The sequence below is a fragment of the Protopterus annectens genome, chromosome 17.part0 (assembly GCF_019279795.1).
Source record: "Protopterus annectens isolate FY-2018-M chromosome 17.part0, PAN1.0, whole genome shotgun sequence".
NCBI lineage: Eukaryota > Metazoa > Chordata > Ceratodontiformes > Protopteridae > Protopterus > Protopterus annectens.
The window spans coordinates 709,950,295-709,972,926 of record NC_056751.1 but is presented as its reverse complement, the minus strand read 5'-3'; the positions used below and the strand labels follow the sequence as shown (position 1 = coordinate 709,972,926).

Here is a 22,632-nt window from a genome sequence, read left to right as displayed (position 1 = left end):
TACATACTTCACTACTCCTGGACCTGCCTCCATAGCAACCACTGAAACCTGCCATTGTAAGACTCTGCATGCTGGGCACTATAGTGTAATATTTTTGAAAATGTGTAATTTTCATTTTTTACACTTTTTAATTTTTTTGTTCATAATGGCATGTTTCCGCTTCACTGCTCGCCTCTCAAATGTAATATATGTATTAAAAAATTATTTTATTTTTTATTGATTTACATTGCTTTTTGGACTCACTGGCCATTTGCATACCTACAGTGCAATATCCACCCTTTTATTTGGGCTTTTACAGCCCATGTTTAAATTTTACATTCCTGTACCCGGTTTCTGTCCACTTACATTTCTAACACCAACATGGCACCTACATGGGTGCCTTTCTGCTTATCATAAATCAACCTCATTAGTATGGATTTCACCAGCTTATGAGGTGATTTGCATTCCATGGACACTTCCATGTTCACACGCTCATGCATGCCCCTTAGCTATGTTTACTGGATCACACGGCTGCTGGTTTTGGTGTTGGTGCTGTGTCACTAAGCCTACATGGACAATCGGTCCATTTAGGCTTTACTGAATTCCTCCTAGAATATATGCAGAAAAATCTAAACTGCAGATGCCTACATTCTCTGGCTTTCTTTTACTTCAAAAATATTGTCTCTAACTGTCCTAAGTTAGATAAATAAATAATTTTTACTCATAAGTGGGTCCACTACAAACAAGGTAATTTAGCATAGCACAGTTTTATGCTTACAGATACACAGTGATATACATAAAATGTTTTTCCCAAACACTATGGTCATCACATGACATCATTTTTCTTTACCAGGGCTCAAATTACACTGGAGTAAAAGAAGTAGTTAGACCAGTTCTTTTCCTTGTTATAATTACATTACTTTTGTAACAAGAAAAATTGTCGATACATAGCCAAGACTGCTTCCTTTCAATGACTTCACCCTTGTATGGCTTACTGAAATGTAAGCTATGGAGTCCATCAAAAACTGCAGCAATTACATTTTAAAAGACAGCCCCTGGTCTTTCAGCTATTTTTTGTCAAACTAACAAGAGAAGTCAGCAGGACTGGAGACCTAACTCATTTCAAAAGACATTACCTGCTGTTTTATTTTCAAAAAGACAAAATTCATACATTCTTAAGCCATGAACACAATCATTATCATGACATCACCCTCAAAAAATGGCAGACCATTGGTATGAGGAGGAGAAACAAGCAATTTTCACCCACTGTAACCCTCACTTAATTCAAAATATCTCTCTTCTGGCATCTCACTCCAGCAATGTGTTCAAAATCAGATGAGAACAATGATATCTAGGCAGTGTTCGAAGACAGGAGGTAACTATGCACCTATGTTATGAGAATACCCAAACAGGCAATGATGCACTCTCTTGTCCACAAACAGACACCCCACTCTTCTTTATTAAAAGTAAAACTATTGCTGTTAGCATGTGGGATAATGGCACTCAGTTTGGCAAACCATGTTACATTACTTGTTAGCAGTTACTAACCTTACTGTACTGTTCCTGTTTATGAACCAGAAGAAGATACCATTGGACCCATCATGAAGCTGATATTGGTACTGTAAGAGATTTTCACAGCTTCTAGTCTCAAACGGATGAGTTTAGGTCAGTTTTTTTACAGCTGGGAGGACTTTACATTACTGATGTTGCTATTTTTGTGAATTGCCATTTTGTTCTTGGTTATATAAATGCTAGGCTCAGGTTAAAATAGACACAACCTTTTGTAGCTGCACTAAATGTGTTTCCAGGCATAGATCCAAGAGAAGCATACTGCACTTCTGAGAAACAGAATGTCTGAGAGCTGTTGGCAGCATGGGACCTCCCACAGAGCACTTTGGGGAGCTAAGGAATGAGCAAATGTGGTTCAATCATTTCATATATGATATCAGTCCAGCTTTTGTAGGTCTACAGTCAGTTTCTGGCATGTTTTCAAAAGAATATCTGTTCAGCAAATGACCTATGTTTGGAAGTAAAACTTTTTGTTTCAGCAGTGCAATGAAGAGGCATTTGGTGACCTAGATGCATAGCAGTGGAGAAATGGGGAGCTACAGCTTACTTGCCAAACTGACTGCTCTCCTTTGTAGGCTGTGCAGCCCTGAAGTCAGCATATTTGTTTACATTTTGCCTACTGGAGTAGGGGTGCTGATCAAAGTATGATATTTGCAGGCTAAGCCCATGTTACATTTGGAGAGTAACAATAAAAAATGTTCTTTGACAAGTAAAAATAGTTAAACAGCAACAGCAATTCTAGAGCAAACAAAAATAAATAGTTAAACAACAAAAGCAATTCTAGAGCAAGTAAAAATAATTAAACAATAATTATTCTAGGACAAGCAAAATAGCTAAATAATTGTTCTAGACAAGTAGAAACAGTTAAATGATTGTTTTAGGGCAAGCAAAATAGTTAAATTAAAAGTGTTCTAGAACAAGTAGAAATGGTCAATAATTGTTCTAAAACAAGTAGAAATGGTTAAATGGCAATAATTCTAGAACAAGTAGATATAGTTAAACAACAATTGTTCTAGGACAAGAAAACATATAAACAATGACAGAGATAATACTACTGGCAGATAGAGACACTATATTTAACATTACAAGAAGCATCATTTCATGAATAGTATAACCATAGGTAAATATATGCAACAATTAAAAAGCACATTCATGGGCATAACATTTATATATTTTCACAGGGCAAAATAATTCAGGTTACAAAGTAGCATAGAGGAAAAATATCAGATAAGAGAGGAACTGCATGCAGAGGAAATGTTAGTGGTTATCTGATATATCCTACATTTTGGCATTTGCATTTATGTTTATATTGTTGCAATATAAACTGTTTCAATTGTAGTCTAAACTTAGTGGAATCTGGATTGTCAGTTAAGTTGTTAGGAAGAGACTATTTGAGTTCTGGAGCAAGTAAAGGGAAGCTGTGGTCAAAGCAATGCAGTTTGCTAAATGCTTGATTACGCTTGAGGTGAAGCCCCCTTCTAACATTGTTAAATTTTTTTAATTAACTTGTTGAATTTACATTAGGCAAATTATGGTCAACAAACTTGAATTCATTGTCTATGCATTCTTACCTCTGAAACAAACATCACTTGCATCCTGCTAACATTTATTTATTTTTGTTAACCAAAAACACTGATCCACATGGATCTTTGTTATACTCAGCCCTGAAATAATGCCTGGTTGAGTGACTTGCTCAGAATCCCAAAATAGGCAAATGAAGGCAGAGGGAATCAAACCATGGACTACAGGAGCAATTTGCCAGCAGCTCATAACCTTAACCATTTGTTCTAATTAATAAACATACAGGGCAACATTTAAGATGTATTTAAGCACATCTGAGCTGAAGAACTGCATTACAGATGGCCAGTCAGAAGTTTCCAAAACCAAACAGTTAGGATCAGCTGCAGAGTTTGGTTATGCTGGGGCATATATCCTCCTGTCTTTTGTAATCCTTCTTACAGGAAGCCTTTAGAATCGATGATGCATAATTGAGGACTGTTACAAAGAATTATCAGAAAGCAGTTAACCTTAGTTAGTGGTAAATGAAAAAGATAACAGAGGGAACTCTTTCTTTTAAGAATTCTTTATAGCATCTTTATAGTGTCATCAACATATCTCTTAATTTTAGCTCCTAGTTTAGAAAGTATAAAGATTTTTAAAGCAGGGAATTCTTTTGACGATATAGGAAGAGGATGTTAAAGTTATAGTAGGCTTGATATTTCTTACTTAACATTTCAGGAGTCAAAGAAAACTGCCATTGCAGAGAGTTAAATGAAAGCTTATTTGCAGAGAAACAATCCTCCAAGACTGAAATGTCTGCTTGCATCTACAAAACAATCTTGTTAATATAATTAGATGAATGCCAGAGAAACCACATCATCAGTTTACTGGTTAGTTTTATCCTTTTTGCAAACTTTAGATTTCACATTTTGCTCACAAATAAAGAAAGGCACCAGACACAGAGCTTTTAGAAACCCAAGTCAACACGTCTTGGTTTAGCCTACTTACAGCCTTTGAGCCACAAGGAATAAAGTACTGAAAACAAATTAATGTAGTCTGTTCATGGTTTTGATGATTAAATGGGTAGTCCTCTATTACGTTTTATGTAATTTGTACTATTGGAATTATTTGTACATAATTTGCCAGCTCTTTGTTTTATGACTAGCATACTGATTGGTAAATTGTTCATATAATTATTATTACTGTATTAATGATTTGTATTTGCCTTAACTCTGCTTGGATGTGCTGAAGGGGCTGATCTTAAATCATTTCCATAATCTTGACTTACATGGATCATGCATGTTTGCCTGCTGTTAACCAGGGATGTGGCTGAAAAGCCACTTCATATCGTTTCATTAACCCATTTAACAACAAACTAACAAACAAAATAAGTAAGTTATGTAAAGTTCAGCCACAGACAATATAGTTTTACTAGAAAGTAAGCATAGTTCAAAGAACTGTTTTTTTTATTTATTTATTCTGGTTGCTTTATGCTATAATTCTTACCAAATAATCATAAAAACTGACAATAACAAAAATTTGACCCATAGGTTTCCTTGAAGGTATGTTATGAATGGGAATATACATTGTGAAATACAAAATATTCCATAAACTATGAGACAAACTTATCTGAGAACTTTACTCAAACAAAAAGACATTTCTATAATAGAGAGGGAGGCTCAGGAGTTTGCATCTGGTTATGTTTATCAGTGTCACGCAGTTATAACTACAGACTATGGGAATGAATAACTAGATGAAAGTATCATTTCACTGCCTTACATCTGTGTTCTATACCGACATACTGCTGACACACCGACATGCTCTATGCAATGTGCAAGAACCATTATCTAGTCTGTGAACATCAGTATGTGCTTAAAGAACTCTATTTACTAAGTAAGTTATAGAGGAAGCTACAACATGTACGTGAGGGGTCACACATTTTAGAAGAACGGTGTCCACAGAGGCCCCAGTATCAGCCTTTAGTGCACTGAATAACTTGCACATCTTTTCCCTAGAGAGTCTTGGGAAAAAAGGCAACCAGGCACTCTGCTGTGAAGTCTTATCAGCACACCATACTGCATTTAATGAGGTTCCCTGCCAGGCACTCTGCTGTGAAGTCTTATCAGCACACCATACTGCATTTAATGAGGTTCCCTGCCAGGCACTCTGCTGTGAAGTCTTATCAACACACCGTACTGCATTTAATGGGGTTCCCTGGGATGTTTCAATGGCTGTTACTTCCAGGCACTCTGCTGTGAAGTCTTATCAACACACCGTACTGCATTTAATGGGGTTCCCTGGGATGTTTCAATGGCTGTTACTTCCAGGCACTCTGCTGTGAAGTCTTATCAACACACCATACTGCATTTAATGGGGTTCCCTGGGATGTTTCAATGGCTGTTACTTCCAGGCACTCTGCTGTGAAGTCTTATCAACACACCGTACTGCATTTAATGGGGTTCCCTGGGATGTTTCAATGGCTGTTACTTCCAGGCACTCTGCTGTGAAGTCTTATCAACACACCATACTGCATTTAATGGGGTTCCTGGGATGTTTCAATGGCTGTTACTTCCAGGCACTCTGCTGTGAAGTCTTATCAACACACCGTACTGCATTTAATGGGGTTCCCTGGGATGTTTCAATGGCTGTTACTTCCAGGCACTCTGCTGTGAAGTCTTATCAACACACCGTACTGCATTTAATGGGGTTCCCTGGGATGTTTCAATGGCTGTTACTTCCAGGCACTCTGCTGTGAAGTCTTATCAACACACCGTACTGCATTTAATGAGGTTCCTGGGATGTTTCAATGGCTGTTACTTCCAGGCACTCTGCTGTGAAGTCTTATCAACACACCGTACTGCATTTAATGAGGTTCCCTGGGATGTTTCAATGGCTGTTACTTCCAGGCACTCTGCTGTGAAGTCTTATCAACACACCGTACTGCATTTAATGGGGTTCCCTGGGATGTTTCAATGGCTGTTACTTCCAGGCACTCTGCTGTGAAGTCTTATCAACACACCGTACTGCATTTAATGGGGTTCCTGGGATGTTACAATGGCTGTTGCTTCCAGGCACTCTGCTTTGAAGTCTTAGCAGCACACCCTACTGAATTTAATGGGGCTTCCCTGGGATGTTTCAATGGCTGTTACTTCCAGGCACTCTGCTGTGAAGTCTTATCAACACACCGTACTGCATTTAATGGGGTTCCCTGGGATGTTTCAATGGCTGTTACTTCCAGGCACTCTGCTGTGAAGTCTTATCAACACACCGTACTGCATTTAATGAGGTTCCCTGGGATGTTTCAATGGCTGTTACTTCCAGGCACTCTGCTGTGAAGTCTTATCAACACACCATACTGCATTTAATGGGGTTCCCTGGGATGTTTCAATGGCTGTTACTTCCAGGCACTCTGCTGTGAAGTCTTATCAACACACCGTACTGCATTTAATGGGGTTCCCTGGGATGTTTCAATGGCTGTTACTTCCAGGCACTCTGCTGTGAAGTCTTATCAACACACCATACTGCATTTAATGGGGTTCCCTGGGATGTTTCAATGGCTGTTACTTCCAGGCACTCTGCTGTGAAGTCTTATCAACACACCGTACTGCATTTAATGGGGTTCCCTGGGATGTTTCAATGGCTGTTACTTCCAGGCACTCTGCTGTGAAGTCTTATCAACACACCGTACTGCATTTAATGGGGTTCCTGGGATGTTTCAATGGCTGTTACTTCCAGGCACTCTGCTGTGAAGTCTTATCAACACACCGTACTGCATTTAATGGGGTTCCTGGGATGTTTCAATGGCTGTTAGGCAACCAGGCACTCTGCTGTGAAGTCTTACCAACACACCATACTGCATTTAATGAGGTTCCCTGCCAGGCACTCTGCTGTGAAGTCTTATCAACACACAGACTGCATTTAATGGGGTTCCCTGGGATGTTTCAATGGCTGTTACTTCCAGGCACTCTGCTGTGAAGTCTTATCAACACACCATACTGCATTTAATGGGGTTCCCTGGGATGTTTCAATGGCTGTTACTTCCAGGCACTCTGCTGTGAAGTCTTATCAACACACCGTACTGCATTTAATGGGGTTCCCTGGGATGTTTCAATGGCTGTTACTTCCAGGCACTCTGCTGTGAAGTCTTATCAACACACCATACTGCATTTAATGGGGTTCCCTGGGATGTTTCAATGGCTGTTACTTCCAGGCACTCTGCTGTGAAGTCTTATCAACACACCATACTGCATTTAATGCGGTTCCCTGCCAGGCACTCTGCTGTGAAGTCTTATCAACACACCATACTGCATTTAATGAGGTTCCCTGCCAGGCACTCTGCTGTGAAGTCTTATCAACACACCATACTGCATTTAATGAGGTTCCCTGCCAGGCACTCTGCTGTGAAGTCTTATCAACACACCATACTGCATTTAATGAGGTTCCCAGCCAGGCACTCTGCTGTGAAGTCTTATCAACACACCATACTGCATTTAATGAGGTTCCCCGGGATGTTTCAATGGTTGTTACTTCCAGGCACTCTGCTGTGAAGTCTTATCAACACACCGTACTGCATTTAATGGGGTTCCCTGGGATGTTTCAATGGCTGTTACTTCCAGGCACTCTGCTGTGAAGTCTTATCAACACACCGTACTGCATTTAATGGGGTTCCCTGGGATGTTTCAATGGCTGTTACTTCCTCTGCAGTGTCAGAATGCTCCTATGCTCGTTGGCTACTCTCACTTAGGATAAAAATGGAGCAGCTGACAGACATCGTAGAGATAGGGAATATGCGACAGAACTCAATGGCAGAAGGCCTTCAGCTTAAGCACACAACTTCTGTTAACTGTAAATGTACCTATTGTGCATGTGTTTCATAGCTCATATCTACATCTCTCTCTCTTTAATATATATATATATATATGTAAAACACAAATGTCTGTCTACCTGCAGATCTTAAGGGTTACCAGTGAGCATGTGTGTGTGTGTGTGTGTGTGTGTGTGTGTGTGTGTGTGTGTGTGTGTGTGTGTGTGTGTGTGTGTGTGTGTGTGTGTGTGTGTGTGTGTGTGTGTGTGCATATGCACATAGGAGCATGCATGTGGGAGCATGTGTGCGTGCGGACATGCAATGCATGTGGGAGCATGTATGGATACATGTGTGTGTGTGCGTGTGCACCTGCATGCACGTGTGTGCGTGTATTTTTTTTCTCAAGTCGTCTGCATAATTACCACAAGGATAAAAAGTCAGTAAAATAAAGCTTTTTTTCTTTTAAACTACATGGCCTAAAATGGGGGAAATTATCAGCTACGAACAAAATCATAAGATCATATGATGACCAGTTCTTGTTCAAATAAATCTATGACAAAGGGTTTTTTGGTTGAAACTTTACAATTGCTAGTAATAAACCCTATACAGTATTTTGATGGTCTCATTATTTCAGCTACTAAAACATAAATATTTAATCAATGCTGAAAGCTGGCATGAACTGCTGGTGTAATGCAGCAATAAAGACTAAAATCGTGCATTCAGTAAAATAAGGACATGTAAGGGAGTAAGGCAAACGATACAGAGAACAATAATTTCAGTCCACACAGCAGTATAAATGAATGGATGGGGGGGGGGGCATGTGCACCTCTCCATTATCAGAATGCTGTGTATGTGTGTATATGTGTATGGGGGATGAGGATAGCTTACTGTCACTATGTAGCTCACTGATGACACCACATAATGCTGTGCCACGGTCTAATGACAATAAGCAGTGCATTGGTCTAACAGCAGTGCTACTCCTTGATAATTATACATGCCAACATTCAGGCCTACAGCAGTGCCACTGAAAAGGGACAGAACAGTTGTCCAAGAAGTATGTTGCTCCCCGTTAGAAGCGTGCAGCACTCTGGTATAATTATGACACAGGGGAGGTCACTCACAAGAAGAAACACTTTCACAGAGCTGCAATACTCTTTAAAGTAGCCCAATGATATCAGTGTTACTTTTTACAATGCCACTGATGAAAGGAGTATAAAGTCCGTTTGATATCTACATTATTCCTGGTGATTCTGTGAAATGCTTTACCATTCAGAAACATTGCAGTGCCATTCATGAGTGAATGGAACAACTAACTTACTACACTGCTGCTCCCTGTAGTAACACTGTAGTGGGCTGACACTATCCTCTCAGACTTCAATGCCACTAATGGTGGCAGGACATGTGTGTCACAACTGTGTTGTTGCATGATTATTGCATGCTATACTCTGCAAGTTTTCAGATAAATGGCAATACTGCTGATGGTAGGGAGGAAGGTGCTTACTAAAATTTTATGCTTACGAACTATGAAATAAAAATCATTGCAGTGTAGTTGCTTAGCAGTAAAAGATGCTTTAGAATTTGCAAAGGTGTTATTAGATCATATTATACTCAACTTTCATTTTGAATAACTCATGAGCATTTTGGCTTCCTAAGCCATGCACTACAGAAAAATATCTAAAAATTGCAAGAAAAAATACATAATCTTCTGTAAAAATACATATGGAATGATTATACAATTCATCTCATACTGCTGAGATATGTTGAAAAAGCAATGTGTTTTACTGTTTTGCAGGATGACACATTGCACAAGCAGCCCTTAGAGTGTTGTTCTAAAGTAATTATGTAACCAACACACACCATGTAATTATTATTTGTTAGTCACGTGATACATCTATAATGCAAAACAAAATTTGTTTTCTCACAATCAGTACCTACTTTACAATGGATAACACTTAAAACACTACCACATGGTAGTTATAATTTCTACACTACCCCTAGGGGAAACATTTATTATTAAATGCACGCATTAGCACGACCAGGAACATTATAGCATGGTAAATGGGTATCTTAATCATCCTCAAAGGACAGCTCAATTCTTGTCAGACACAAGTATGCCATCTGCAGTAGTATTATATACCTTCTCATGAAACAATACTTAATTTGTCAAAATTCAGTTTGTTGTCTGTCTTATAAATACAGAATATAAAATGAAGCACCAGTTTTAAATCATGATGCAGCAATAATTATGAAAGATAAAGATACTGCGTAATGTAACAATATCCAATTATTTTAATTTGACGATTGTGGAGCATGAAATGTGGGTGGTGCAGTGGTGAAGTGGTTAATGTTGCTTCACAACAAGAAGTTCTCTGGTTCAGTCCTTGGCTGAGGTGTTTTCTGTGTGGAGTCTGCATGTCCTTCCTGTGTTTGTGTGGGTTTTCTCCCCCATTCTGAAGACATGTGTCTAGTGTGTTTTTCCCTGGCCCTCTGCTGAAAATAGGCTTTGTTCTAATCAGACTTTCCTGGTCAACAAATGTTAAGTAAGTAAATATGGTGCGCATTTTCTGCTATTAAGTGCTATAAAGAAGGCAGAATGTTTTAGTAGGTGAACCAGGAATTTTTCATTAAGATTGCCATTGGTGGGGTATGGCCTATGGTTGTTGTACTTCCCCTTAGTGACTTTAGTGTTCATATGGGGAATGAAGAAGATAAGTGTAGCAACATGACTAGGAGGAATGACTTGTTACCTCATATTTGACTGATGACCTGTTTGGGATTTCTGTGCTAGTTAAGGACTGTGCATAACAGCATCATGCTTATTTTATTTATTTTTTTATTTGCAGTTTGTTTACCAGGATGGTTCATTGGGCCACCCAGTTTCAATGGAGTCCTGGGGAGAAAAGCTCCAGTAAATGCAAATATAGTAAATTACAGAATTACAAAATAACAGCAATTACAAAGTTTACAAAAGCCCTTAATGAGCTATTAGAAAAAGAAAAGACATGGTAGCAACAGTTGCAATAAATTGGCATTTGATGCAGCAAATGCACGAAAAATCCCATTATAAGTAAATTAAGGTAGTATAAAGAATGCACGTTCCTTCAGGAAATTATGGGCTTAAGGAGGCTATTAGCAGATTTGTTTGGTATAGAGAGAATTATAGTTAAGGATGTTATGCAGGATGAGATCAAGAGCATTCCCATTGTGAGGTTAGGTGTGAGTAAAGTAAAGTTTTAAAGAGAGAGAGACTGTTAGTGGTACGGATAAGAGGTGGGAGAGAATTCCAGTGGCGTGCTAAGCAGAAGGATAGAAGATGTTTGCCTGGAGGGTGGGCAGGTTTATGTAGTTCTATTAGATTTTGGAAGGTAGATCGAAGGCACCTGTTAGGAAGATGCATTTGGAAGACAGATGCAAGGGAGGGGCAGAGAGAGGGGCTAAAAATAAGGTTGTGTGCATGGATAAGTTGAATATAGGTAAGCTAACTGAACAGTTCCAGCCAGTTCAGATGGTGCAGTGAGATGCCGTGATGGGTATTGGATCCATGGCCAGTTGCAAATTTTGAAATTTTATAGTAACAGGAGAAGAGTTTTGATTTGAGGAAGGATTGCAAATTGGTAAGGATACAGGGATGGGAGGCATGAGGTATGTGTTAGCAAGAACGAGTCTGGTGGAGGGAGAAATTTAACGGTTGTGGCTATAAAGCATGCCAAGTTTCTTGTGAGTTTTTTTTTTATATTTACCTGAATATGGCTATCAAACTTTAGTTGGTCATCGATGAGGATTCCTAACAGTTTAGCGGTGGAGACTGTTTCAAGAGTAGTGCTATTTCGGCTGGTGATAGAGAATGAGTTTTTGTCTAGGGTGATGCTTTTAGAGGGGAGAAATATCATTAGTTTAGTTTTGGCTGCATTTAATGCTAGATGGTTATCTAGCATCCATTGTTCTGCAGAGGAAAAGGCATCTTGAGTTAATTTTGTTAATGAAGAAGTGGAGGTTGCAGAACAGATTATTGTAGAGTCATCCGCACATTGGATGAGGTTGGTATTAGGCATGGCATGGTAGAAGTCGTTAATGAAAATATTGAATAGAAGGGGGCCTAGAATTGTGCCTTGGGGCACACCTGTGGGAGTGTTTAGGAATGGTGAGGTAGCTTTTTTCCACTTAACTGCTTGTTGCATATTTGATAGGTAACAGGTGAACCCTTGTTTAAACACAAGTATACTCATAAATTTATGAGAAATTATGATGAACTTGAGATGCCATCAGCCAAAGAAATTGTTTTTATTTATACGGATAAAGTTCTGCTTTTTAATGCTCCTGGGTAAACAATATGTGCTAAGTAATTGTTCATGAGTAAAATTGGTATCAGAGAACCTGGAGCCAAAGATCAGTGACTGACAGAGTTGTTGTGTCATCAGACCTGAGGCCACATGTCCTGGACACTCTGACCAACAGAGGTGCTAAGCTATCAGCTGATCACTGTTTGGTGGTCAGTTGGGATGGTAGCTGAACCGACTTGGGAAACCAAAACATGTTGTGATGGTGTTCTGTTGGGAATGTGTTATCTGTGCCTCTGAGATGGATGAATTTGGGAAGGTGTTGTCTGTGCTTTGAGATGGAGGAATTTAGGTTTCACCACAGAAGAGCTTCTTCAACAGACCTGAGGAGTCAAGAACGTGGGGTCAATGGATCCTGCTGAGTGAGTGGGAGCACGGAGGTGTAAGCAAAGGATGGTTAGCACTTGTCTTAGTGGTAACAATAAGACCTATTGGTGGACACCAGCAGGGAGTGAAGTCATCAGATTAAAAGAGAACTTCCCAGGAAATGCCAGTTGTAGGGATCACTGGATTTGACTGATAGATACTCACAATCCAAGTAGGCAGCAACTGTGGCAGTCACAAAAGCAAGGAGCACCCATGGAGAAAATGTTATAAGTTCTCTCTCTCACACTGTTTTCCATACATATAGCTTCCACTGCTTAGGTTGAGGAAACTGTTTTTGTGCTAATTTCCATTTGTTGCATAAAATGCACCATAACATGCAGTCAGATTTGCTGTTAGCTGTTCAGGATGGAATATGTGCTTCTAGTCCAATGAAATGATGGACTTGCAGCTGTAGATGATAAATGTCAAAAAGAGTTTGTGAATCCACAGTGAAAGGTTTAGAAATATGTGCAAGATGGGATGAAACAATGTTTGTTTGCAGGACTACAAAAAATTACCCAATCAGAAGACAATTCTCCTTGGAGTAGAATAGCTAGCCACTATCTCTATGGCTAAATCTGGACAATGCAAATAAAGCTGAAAATTCACCTGCAGAATGAAGGCTGCTGCAAGAGAAGTTTTTTTTCTATCCCATGGCAGACTAGAGCTGTGTATCAGCTGTACTGTGGGTGCAGCTGTCTGCATGAGGGGTGGGAGGTGTTGCAGAAAATACCTTTTTATAAAACACTACAAATGAATAATTTTTGAGTTCCATTTTCCATTCAGAAAAGGAAGTGATGGCTGAACTTACTATTTCTGCATTTTGAACATATGTTGACTTGACATTGAGGAAACTGGGTACACTGGCCTGCGGTCATTTTTATGATTTCTACCACTGGGGACTTTTAGCACATCTCAGAATTATTGCAAAGGATCTGTGAGTCTGGGCTGGTTGAGAAGTTACATTTGGGAGTTTTTTACAATATTCGGTCTAACAACTTTTGTTTCTTTCAGGAAATGGTATGTTTCAGCAGTACAATTATCATTGGAGGGATTGGATTCATCCTTCCTCGCATCATTTTAAATGAGGATGTATTAATAGGAGTGAATTAAGTGTAATGGGTGGACACATAAATTCTTAATACTAGGTTTCTAGTGACTTAAAATGAGTGTGGTCCCATTTCTGTGTTTCCTTTATTTCTAAGACCAATTAATAAAATTTCACATCTGAGGATCAGGGAGTCTCTGCTGGAAGGGGAGAAAAACTTCAGTGGGTAGACTGGATATCTTATTCATTGTATTATTATTTAATGGTTTGCTTTTTTCCTGTTCAGTCACAAAGAATGGAAGTTCTAGGTGTCACTAATGGAAGTGCCATATCACTGATTAGTGACAGTTATTTTATCACAAACAACCATGCCTAAATCATGTTAAAGTGCTTTAGTACCTCATTTGCTACCATCATCATTATATCTGTATTAGACATTCTCTGCTTAATTTTTATGTTGCATGTGTGATTTATATGAATATTATATATGAGTAGCATGTTTTGTATAGCTACTGCTGCTTTTATGTTAGGCTTTAATCCCTGCGACTCCACAAATGTGAGTTGTACAGATGGATCATGTTGGTAAGCAGAAGGAAACAGACAAATATAGACATCATGCACTGGCCTTCCTCTAATGAGTTACATGTCCTTTTAGTTTAGGTACTAGTACTTAGATGTGGCTATTTTATATGTATTTAAATAAATAAATGTGTGTGTGTGTGTGTGTGTGTGTGTGTGTGTGTGTGTGTGTGTGTGTGTGTGTGTGTGTGTGTGTGTGTGTGTGTGTGTGTGTGTGTGTGTGTGTGTGTGTGTGTGTATATATATATATATATATATATATATATGTATCTATATATATATATATATATATATATATAGGTCTACTTCAAAGGATTGAAATTTCACAACATTGGGCCTCTGATTTCTGAAGACCAGATGATCGAAGTTATGACATATCAAACTTTGTGGACGGAGATCAGCGTACAGCGTGGAACGGGAAATTTACCATTCTCTTCTCTGCAGTGCGATCTCGGAGTTGGTATATTTAAGTAGCTGGGGGTGAGGGGGTGCAGTGAACAAAGACAATTTTACCTGTTAGGTTTTCTTGTTTTCATGTTCGATATTTCACAACATTGATCATCTAGTCTTCGATGATCAGAGGTTCGATGTTGTGAAATTTTGATCCTTTGAAGTAGACCCATATAAATATATATGGGTCCCTATTGGATCACCAAAGTTTCAAAACTTTGAACATCATACAGCCAAGACCATATGATCAAAGTTTAGAAACTTCAAAACTAAAAAAAAAAAAATAAAAATATATTTTTTTACATTTTTGCAGAGGGGCAAGCCCCCCTGCACCCCCCACACTACATGTTAATTAAATATACCAACTCTGAGATCACACTACAGTGAGGAAAACAGTAAATTTCCTGTTCTGCTCTGCATGGTGATCTCCATTCTAAACATTCAAATTTTCAAAACTTCGGTCATATGGTCTCGGCCGTATGATAGTCATAGTTTTGAAACTTTGGTGATCCAATAGGGACCCATATATATATATATATATATATATATATATATATATATATATATATATATATATATATATATGTGTGTGTGTGTGTGTGTGTGTGTGTGTGTGTGTGTGCATATGTATGTCTGTGTAGTCCATGTAGCATATCTGAAACTGGCCAAAGCTTTTGACACTATATCCCACACTGGTATTGTAAATAAGCTACAAGACTTCAAGGTAAACTTTGCATTGTTATATGGGTTGCAAATTGGCTAAGTTTAGAACCCACATAATCGAGGTGACAGATCCCACTTCAGAAAAGTAAGAAAGTGTAGTGGGGTACCACAGGACTCAGTGCTGGGACCCATCCTTTTTGGCATATACTTTTCTGATCTCCATACCATAAAGCCAGGCCTATGACTAACCAAATTTGCTGATGACTCTAATCCTGGTATTATTATTCCTTCCTCTCCAGATATAAAATTGCTACATCAAGAGCTAATCCTTATAAACAAACGGTCCACAGGAAAAGGTAGTCTGGGACTTTGGCACCTCCCTCTCCTTGAGCCATGACATAGGAGCAGTCAGGAAGTTCTTCTACCTAGCCCAACTAATGTCATGCAAGTCAAAACAAGTTATTATCCCTCTTTCCTCAGCCCTAACTAAACCAAATTCAAAGTGAAATGCCCCTTCTGCAAAGTACCTAACCAGATATACTCTGCAGATTAAAAGGCCCCAAAGATTCATACGTAAAATATTATTGTTCTAAAACCCCTTAGCTACCAAGGCAGACCTGAAGCCCTATCCCTATATCTGTCTCTTACAGGCTCCTACAAGATCTATGGTTTGCATTCCATGCCACCAAAGTCCCTACCCTACTGGATCTCTTGTAACTCCATAAGACAAACCGCTACACAAACACTCAAACTAAGAAAACAAACCTTTACCAATGCATAAAACAAACATGTCTGAGGACAGATTTATTACTTAGTGGTTACCACATCTCTGTAACATCTCTGGAACATTTACAGGCCCCTGTTTGTAAATGTTTCATCTCCCAAGTCTCTGCTTACACTTATCAAGGGCACCAGAACTTGTCAGACATTTGGGGTGCATGGCTAGGCCTAAAAAGGGCCTTTGTGGTCATTAGCCAGAGCCACTGTCAGTGAATTTGGCATTCTCCGTGCAAATAATATTAGTGTTTGTGTATCTGTAGAACTGCATATTATTCCCCAGCACATACATAGCTCTTCTGGTGTGGCCCCACAATGTAATAAGTGGATTTTGATAGTGGCTTTGTGATGGCCTCACAACTCCACCCATTCTAAAACTAGCAGTGCTCACTGGCATGCACAAAAGGTTATTGTAGCTTGTGCAGGTGGGTTGTGGATGTTGTGGTGATTTTGTTTTTAATTTTCTTCAGAATTAAACCTCAGAGATGTGTACAGAAGGTTTTTATAGCCTGTGTTAGGGCTGGGAACAGTCTGGTAATTTTTTTCAGTTTCCTCAAAACCCTCAGAGGTGTCTACAGAAGGCCACTATTGCTTATGTAGGTACAGTGTAGTATGTAGGAGCAGCAAGTTGGACCACATTATTGTGATCATATACATGTGATTGTTTTGGGGGTAGGGTTAAGGAGGCCTACTACGTCATATATGCCTGACAGCAGCAGGTTCCCTTATGTGGTATGTTTTTCATCTCAGCTTGACATCAGGGGGGGTGGCTGCTTTTGGAGGTAAGGTGTAGAACCATATCAAATATAATTTATGTATCTTTGTAAATATTTACCTTCTTAGTTTATAGTGAACTATTATTTTGTCAGCTTTGAACATAACTTATTTCTTCCGTGGAAAAATGTATTTTCTAACTTTTTTGTTCAGGCAAATCATTTGATAAAGAGGCTAGAAACTACATCTCAGAACATCTATAACCCCATGGTCTCTGGGGGGCTAGTGGACTCCAGGTGAGCAGCTTAATTCAGGTATTTTCGTATACAGTTATTACAATGAAGTCTTGGCCAGTTAGGGTTTGTTGAAAGGGTGCTGGAAAAAATTAATGTTGAAGAGCAAATACGGAGGTTTGCTCCTTGCTCAAGTTTTTTTTTTTCAGGCCATCATTGGATGAAAAGGTTAGAAAATAGCTCTAAAATGCATCTCACAACATCTATAACCCATGGCTTCTGAGGATCTAGCAACCTCCAGACCCCGCAGCATTATTTCATTATTACAGTATACTCTCTGATAGTTAGAATGCATTGAAACAATGCCAGAAAAAAACAAAGTTTAAAAGTTAAGACTGTATTTCTTTCCTTAATCATGGTTTTTGCTCAAGCTGTCATTGGGGCCAAAAGGCTGAGTGAAAAAAACTTAAATACTTCTCAGAACATCCAAAATCCCCATGAGATCTGTGGGCTGCTAACAGTAATATATAACCCAGTTGTAGTCTATTGAAAAGATGCAGGAAAAATCTGAAAAGTAAGACAAAATGTGCAAAAACAGTAGAAAAAAGTAATTTGAATAATGTGAGGAGGTCATGGGAGGTTGCAGAGGTTTGGGCAGTTGACAGTGGTGGCCTCCATGGAGCCCTTTCACCTAGGGCGACATTTCTCCTAAGGCCCTGTTGTTATGTATCACTCTACTTTTCAGGATCTTAATGGATGGAAGAGACAGGTAGGAATGTTGTATGTATATAATATATTGAAGTTTATGCAATAAATATATCATTCCTTTTTGTTTTCAGGTTTTTCTTTTAGGTTTACCATTGGCATTTACTAGGGTTAACACCTGTCCCACTTTGCGAGGGACAGTCCCTCTTTGGGCAGTTGTGTTCTGCAAAAAAATTGAAAAAATGGCAAATGTCCTGAGATTTTAGGACAGAAAAATATTTCCTATATTTTATGTAATAGTTGCATAAAACAGTTATATTGTATGTGAAACACCTAAATGTGATAAGAAACAGAATAAGCAACTAAAATGCTACAATAATAAGCTTTTATTTAGGAAAAAAAGTGAAGTTTTGTCCTTTGTACTGGCCGTGGGTATGTTTTGCCCTGCAAAATCTGACGTTTGTACCAAAAATGTCCCACTTTAGGTATGTGAAAAGGTGGCAACCCTAGCATTTACAGTATAGGTAGGCAGTTCTTTCTTTATGCTTATTTATTTAGTTATTTATTGAGATGGGCATTCAAAAGACATGCGTAAATGGGCGTGCCTTTGTTGAAGGTTGGACGTCGAGCTGGCACCTCGGTGTTCGTGAAAATCTACTGCCAATCATTAGCGTACCGGAGTTCCGCTGTGGCGACCCCTAACCGGGAAAAGCCGAAAGACAAACAACAACATTTAGTGATTTATTGAAATACAGTTCTTTCCAATGTACTTCTGTACTTTTGTAAACAGTAAAGTCAGTTTTTGAAGTCCATGGGGAGCACCATTTTTATGTGACTTTCTACAGAGTTTTACATTTATCATTTTTAATGTGCAAATGTTTTAGTACAGGTACATGTTTTACAGAGTTTTGTGAATCAAGCACTTTACATGGGAGGGTCTTTTAGGAAAAAACACACACAAACATGCACACGCACACACACACACACACACACACACACACACACACACACACACACACACACACACACACACACACACACACACACACACGTTTTGATAAATAATAATTGCTATCTATCTTCAATGTTTTTTTTTTAATGTAATGCTTTGTGTGCTTGTTTTTTTAGGCTTACAGAAAGTGTCTTAGGTAGGATAATATTTAATGATTTTTGTTAATGACGCGACCACTTCTGTGGTTGGTGTGAGTTAAGTCTGACTGATGCTGGCATTAGTAGAGTGGTGGTAAATGTTTTGTAACACAGATTTATGGGTGCTAAATTTTCATAACACAGATGTATGGTGACGTTCTTTGATGATGCAGGCAGAGTAGGGGTAAACAAAATATATAACACATCACACCAGATAGGTATTTTTTAACAGAACCTTTTAGATATACCTAAGATTAGGAGTTAAGATAAATATATCTCTGTGTGAGGGGGTGACTGTCTGAGTCTGTACATGACAACATGGTGAAGTGATAGTAATCACTGATTCTTTTGCTTCTATAACCTAACTCATGATGTTTGCAGACAGATGTAACCCAAATGTACAACATCTAGATAATCACTAGCTGATGTTATACCCTCTGCAATGTGCCCCATCTAAAAGCTTGCAGCACTTTAATATACTGTGATGTAGACATATAATATATTATACAGTTAAGTAGCTGCATAGTACATCACTGTGACACATGTACAGAAATGGCATAAGTTATTCTCAGCTGCATTAGCAAAATACAGTGTGAGCACATAACAGCAAGGCATCTGAATGTTTGGTAAGTTACATGCAACAGCCAACATTCATGCATTGTATGTAACTGCATCCAGTCACAATACAGTAAATCAACCTCTTCCAGCTATGTCATATATTCCCAAATCAGAAACCATAAAATAATTTATCTGCCTCTCCCAGCCACCCTGCATAATATGTATCTTCCTCTACCATGTTATTTTCCAGCCATGCCTTTGCCAGATTATACCTGCATGCCACACCAGAATATAGGTACCTGTTCTTGTCATCCTTGCCTCAGTTTATTTTTATTTACATATTCTATGAACTGGGCTGAGTCTGGTTTTCTTTGGAAAACCAGGAGCACTTTCTGGTTAAATGCCTTGTTCAAGGTCATGCAATAGACAGGTGGAGACTGAGGGAATCAAACCCAGGACTATAGGAGGATGCTGATTCGCAGTCAGCACCTAAATCCTAGGCACTAAACTGACAGACCTGACAGTAACATATAATGACATTTCAACACTCTGCAACATCTTCCTGCAACAACGAAATCACATGTACATGCCCCACTAACCTGTTCTTACTGTACGAGTACCAGCCCTAGACACGCTGCAAATAGATCCACTTGCTCAAATTACATTGTAGTGCATATGTCTACTACAGCTACATTTACCCAGCAACCACATAATAGACCTACCTGTCTAGGCCATGACACATTGAATTTACCTGCCTCAGCCATGCTTCTGAGAAACACATGCAACAGACATCATACTTAGAATGGAAAGTCACATTAGCAGGTATTGGCCATGTTAGCTACCAAAGGTTTTATTTGAATAGCACAACAAAGTGAATGTAATATTTGTTTATTAAATCCTATCCAACACCTCAGAAACTGCACTGTTCTCCTCTGTTCCTGTGACTCATCCAAACCCACTCTGTTATCACTGTTACTGACGTCACTGAAAATACAATGCATGTCTAAGTGTTTCTCAAAGCAAAGGTATCTTTATTACAGCTGTTTAAATATTCACCAGTAAAAAAAAAATGTTTTAAAATTAAAATAAGTTTTGGACTGGATGCTTTCCCTGAATGGAAAGGAATATTATTATTTTAGCTGCACGAAACCAGATATGGCAGAAATGTAAAACACTATTATTGTTTCTAAATATGAGATTATCTATATGAATTGTGCTGTGATAAATTCTCTTTTGAATTCCTTGTAGACAGCCATGTGATTTATGAAAAGTGCATATTAACTTGACATTGAGAGGCACTATTCACCCTCTGATGCCAAGGACTAAGTAGAAAAAATAGAAGGAACAGATTCATAAACTAATAGCCTATTTCCTTCCATGGCAGGAGTGAAGTTGGAAAAATGCAGTCTGGCCCATTTCTACCATGAGCGTGGCTAGAGCCCTATCACCTTAATGAGGCCAGTTTGAATGTCAGCTTAGAATTCAACATGAAATTATTCACTCGTGCTGTAATATAAACTCCAACTTGTGATGTCCTTTAAAAGCAAACTGTCTAACCAAAGCTTCATGTCCCCCATTCCTAGCTGCAGCCCTCTAGTTGCTATGGAAACCATCTGTCTTTTCTTAACAAAAAAATCTATATGTTTTAATTCAATATTTAGATGACTCAGTTTGCTTTATCTCTGTTGCCTCAGATTCATGTTTTATTTCTTCTACACAAAAAGGGTTAATCTACTGAGTAAGGCTGATAACCTTCTCAACAGACTATGAATGCATTTGTTGAAGGAGTAAGAATGTAAATATCATAAAGGCATGCTAGAAAAAACATACGAGATGTATAAATACAGTAAGAAGATGGGACATATTGACAAGATCAAAGGAAAGTGCATGTGCTAAGCAGCCAGATCAAAGGAAATACAAAGAGATTATTAAATTATTTCTACGTAATGTATAAACATGAAAGACAGTAGCACATAGTCATGTCTAAATGCTGTTTCCTTTTAGAGTCTTATTTGTCTGTAACAAATTACCCTCACACCCACCGGCATCAAGACCACAACTAAATCATTTCATAAGAAGTAGCAGCATGTAAGCCAAAACACACAGTAAACCTTCAGTATGCACAGATAGGGAAGGGTTTTGGGAAAGTCCTAGGTGCATCTAAATTAGGAAAGCACCTACCAGCAATAATCCATTTCTGCTTCCTGGAAACGATAAAACTCTATTTCTTTCCATTCTGCTTGAAGTCTTCACTTTAAATGTAGTCTGAAGAGAGAGGCGGGAGGGAGGGATCTAGACAAATGCGTTGCCGTCCTCACCTGGATAAGTAGGAAAGGATGGTCTAGCAGTTTGTATTTCACTTCCAGGGCTGCATACAGTTTGCTCCAGTTACTAAAAATACCTCATCTCTCTTCCAAGGGAGAACAGCAAGATCAGGCTAGTATGTGTGAGTGCGTGTGTGCGTGCATGTGTGTGTGTGTCCGTGCATGTTTAGCTAGTGTATTGTCAGCTGCCTAATGCCAATAGAAACCCCTAGTTACAGTCTCCCCCCCCACTATCTAAAACCTTGCTGTGTTCCTCTTTCTCTCGCTCTTGTCTTTCCCTCTCTCCTTCTCTCCCAGCTGAATAGGCCAGAAATAATGGAAGGAGAGAGGACATTGTACGAGGCGTCACCCTGTAGACAAATTAATAATGCAAGGAGCCCCACCATGCATTTACACATGTACATTCAAACCTATACTTCTGCACATGCTCACTTTTCTTTCCTGCTTTCCACAGGAACATTTTGAGTTGCATACAGGTATACCAACCATGCAAGACATTTAAAAGATTTCTTACAAAAACAATTAACAGTATGCAGAACAAATATACTCTTCATAAAATATAACCCTACACATTGAAACAAAGAAACAGATGAAAGCAGGAAGACAAAGACAAAATAGTATATAAAGCCACAAGTACTCTGTTTGACATATAAATGACATCGATAGTTTGCATAGGTACAGGATCAAAACAAAAATATGCATCATGCAAAACGCATGATAAAAAAGTTACTAGATGGCCATTTTTTTATGGTTATCTCCAAGCCGTATGCAATCTTCTATACACATTAAATTATATTATTCCCTGCAGGCAGAAGACTTAAGTGACTAAAAACATTGCAAAATATGTCCCTCTGTTTAAAACAATGGATCACATGCA

At 38.7% G+C, this 22,632-nt stretch overlaps 1 protein-coding gene across 3 annotated transcripts in view; it reads right to left on the bottom strand.

The window, feature by feature from the left end:
- KCNJ9 (potassium inwardly rectifying channel subfamily J member 9) overlaps positions 1–22,077 on the bottom strand; it is a 522,122-nt gene extending 500,045 nt beyond the window's left edge. For all 3 annotated transcript variants that reach the window (XM_044059660.1, XM_044059661.1, XM_044059663.1), the window contains exon 1: positions 21,613–22,077. The gene's annotated coding sequence lies outside the window, so the exon portion shown is untranslated. The remainder of the gene's footprint in view (positions 1–21,612) is intronic.
- Positions 22,078–22,632: the final 555 nt, after the last annotated feature.